The sequence below is a fragment of the Miniopterus natalensis genome, chromosome 7, assembly GCF_054644295.1.
Source record: "Miniopterus natalensis isolate mMinNat1 chromosome 7, mMinNat1.hap1, whole genome shotgun sequence".
In the NCBI taxonomy this organism is placed as follows: Eukaryota; Metazoa; Chordata; class Mammalia; order Chiroptera; family Miniopteridae; genus Miniopterus; species Miniopterus natalensis.
This window is the reverse complement of record NC_142087.1, coordinates 21,820,168-21,823,479: the sequence shown is the minus strand read 5'-3', so window position 1 is coordinate 21,823,479 and position 3,312 is coordinate 21,820,168. Positions and strand designations below refer to the sequence as shown.

At 46.8% G+C, this 3,312-nt stretch overlaps 1 pseudogene; it reads right to left on the bottom strand.

Moving 5' to 3' along the window:
* Positions 1-1,228: 1,228 nt before the first annotated feature.
* Positions 1,229-2,532, bottom strand: LOC107536302 (keratin, type I cytoskeletal 18 pseudogene; annotated as a pseudogene).
* Positions 2,533-3,312: the final 780 nt, after the last annotated feature.

Sequence of the window (3,312 nt, the reverse complement as noted above, 5' to 3'; positions counted from 1 at the left end):
GAAAGCCATGCTCTGGACACCAAAAGGAAAACATTTCCAGAAGGAGGACATCAAGAGACATGAGAGCATATGTCACCAAAAAGAGAAAGTTCATAGTAGCTGGATTCATACACCTCCAGCATGGGAACGGCCCCAATGCCTAAACAGGAGAATGGGTGAGCAAATCATGGCACAGTCCTACAAGGGACTACTACTCAGAAATGCAAAAGAATGAACTGCCGCTACCGCCAACAGCATGGATGAATCTTCAGACATAATGACAGGCAGGATAAACCAGGCACACAAAGGGTCATGCTCTCTGGTTCCATTACATGTGCTTAAGGAAAGACATAACCAGGTACTGACCAGGAATCGGGTCCAAACAAACTTACTAGAGGAATAGGAATGCTCTCCACCTTGATCCAGGTGGTAGCTACACAGGTATATAGATATGTAGCAATTCATCAAGCTTAGTCTTCAAATCTGTGAATTTTACTGCTCCAAAGTATGCCTCAATAATAAAACAAGGCTAGGGGAAGAAGCACATGAGAATGGTGTCATATGCTATAGAGTAGGACAGAGATAGAATAAATGACCTTTGCCCTGGAAGAGCATATTTACCAGACCAAAAATAGAAAATGCAAAGCTTTCCTCTTCAGAACTAGAGGACTGCATACTTATGTGTTTTTATACTCTTTTCTGTAGAACTTCCTCTTGCTCCACCTTTCATCATGCCCACTTCAGCCAACCGTCACCTGCCTGGCAACTGAACCTCACATACCTTAGAGGAAACAGGAGAACACGTTGAACAAGTTTCCTTGGTGACCAAAGTATTTATATGGCTGGACCTTTGGCTCTGTCTTTGTCCCACCCCCCTAGTTCCCACTACTCCACCACATGCTGTTTGCCTGAACTTCCCAGCACCTTTCTATTAAGGCTCCCATGGACTGGATTGGCCCTCCCCACCAATACTCATTTCTCTCTTTAATCTCGGACCTGCTTCTTATTCTGAACTTGTACAGTTATTTGCATCTAATTTGTAGCAGCTTCAGGGTTTCTAACCAATTGTCTTGCTTGAATCTCAAATCCCTGACACTTCACTGTCCTCTGATGGGACACACTAAATAGGTTTCCCCTGGAAGCTACAAAAAAAATCCTTTGTGGATGAAGAGTTCTTTTTTTTTTTTCAGTGATCTCTGAACTTTTTATTGGTCTCCTGCTCACTGAGGGATGTCCCACTACTGCTGCCTTAATGCCTCAGAACTTTGGTGTCGTTGACCTCAGGCACCACTTTGCAGTCCACAGTCCTGCAGTTGGTGGTCTTCTGGATGGATTGCATGAAGTTACTGTTGTCCAGGGTGACACTAAGATCAAAGTCCTCCCCTTCTTCCAGCAGGTGGTGATAGGTGGCGATCTCAGTCACCAACTTGACCTTGATGTTCAGCAGGGCCTCTACTCCCGGGCCTGGTGCTGCCCCTCTGCCCAGGTCTGGGCCAGCTATGCTTCAGGTGCAGCAGGATCCTGTTGAGCTGTTCCATCTGTATGGCAGAGGGCATCTCCACCTCTCTCAGGACGTTCTCCAAAATGGCCTTCATATTTCTCATGGAGTCCAGGTCAATCTCCAAGGACTGGAGACACATCTTAGCTGTGTATCATCTCAACAGCTCCTATCTCAATGGTCTGCAAGATGACCACTGTGGTGTTCTCCTTAGTCTGCTGGGACCAGTACTTACCTAGCTCCTCTCAGTTCTTCCAGGCCAGCTCATCATACTGGGCTTGAATGTCCACCATGATCTTGCTGAGGTCCTGAGATTTGGGGGTATCCAACTCCTCAGTCAACCCAGAGTTGGCAAGCTGGTTTTGTAGACCATTTACTTCTTCTTTGTGGTTCTTCATGAAGAGCAGGTCCTCTTTGAGAGCCTTGATCTCTGTCTCCAGCTGCAGCTGACTGATATTGGTGTCATCAGTGAATTTTCAGAGCCCATTGATGTCATTCCCCATAGACTGGTGCATGGCCAGGTCTGTCTCATATGTGACTTTGAAGTCATCAGCAGCAAGACAGGCATTGTCAATCTGCAGAATGATGTGGGCATTGTCCACAACACAAAGATCTTAGTCCTTGATGGTCTTGAAGTAATACCCCCAGTCTCTGACCTGGGTCCCTTCTTCTCCAGGTGTCCCTGGATTTTGTTGTCCAGTCTCCAATTATCAGCCTCCAGGCTTCTCACTGTCTCTTGGTAGAAGGCCAGGCAATCATTCAGCCATTGCATAGTCTCCTTCTCACCCAGGATGACCCTTATGCCTGCTGACCCCCAACCATCATTGCAGCCAGGCTCCCAGACCCCCAGCTGCTCCACATACTGGTGGAGTGGGACCCAGAGATCTGAGATCCTGAGGCCCTGTCATCTGCATAGATGCTGGCGATGCTGCCTGATGGTCAGCCTAGTAGCTGGGCAACTACACAGAGCCCAGGCTCCAGTAGTTTGTGGAGAAGTTGGAACAAGTGCTGAAGATCATGTTGCTCTGGGAGGAAGATGAGAGGCCAAGACCCAGGTTCAAGCCACCTGTATGAATGATTTTTTCCCCAACTCCCAAACCTTTTAAGTTAGATGAGATTTATCAGGCTGTTAATTATTGAAGTCAAAACTTCATAGTCGGGTTAGAATTCTATCAGAAAGCTGAGAAAGGAGAAGGGTTTCTACTGTAAATAAGGTCACAAAATGGACACATATCTACTTTCAGTTGGAAGCCTATGACCAATGGCAAAGGGGGTTCCCCACCCGTACTCCCACAGGTTGTCCTAACTTGAACTGTCTGCTTTGGCTGCCAATTAAGATATCACTTCTGGGCAAGAATTAAAAATTACTTGGGAGCCAACATATGATCCTATAATGGGGCATGGCTCCCATGTTGACCTATGCATAGCTCTGTCTACCACACCATCCCATTATTACCTCCCTGTCCAGGCTCCTGGGGTGGTCATGGGACAGCAGATTATAACAGTGATGTGTTGGGCTGATTTTATTTTTCCAAAAGGAGAGAGAATTAAAGGAGAACCTGGCTCAGGGCTTAGAGCAAGTATCCAAAACTAAAGCTCAGTAGTGAGAGGCAGGGGATGGGAAAGCTGGGGAGGTTTTTGCAACTTGTGTGACTGCCCTTGGGTTGTTTCCAGGAGCCAGCATCGTGAGCATGTGACTCAGGCAGTTGCACAGGGCTCATGCTCAGGAGGGCCCCACACTTGGTTTAAGGCTCTGTTATTACCATCTTGAAACTGTTAATAATTTTTGAACAAGGACCCCACATTTTCATTTTGCTCCGGGACCTGCAAATTAT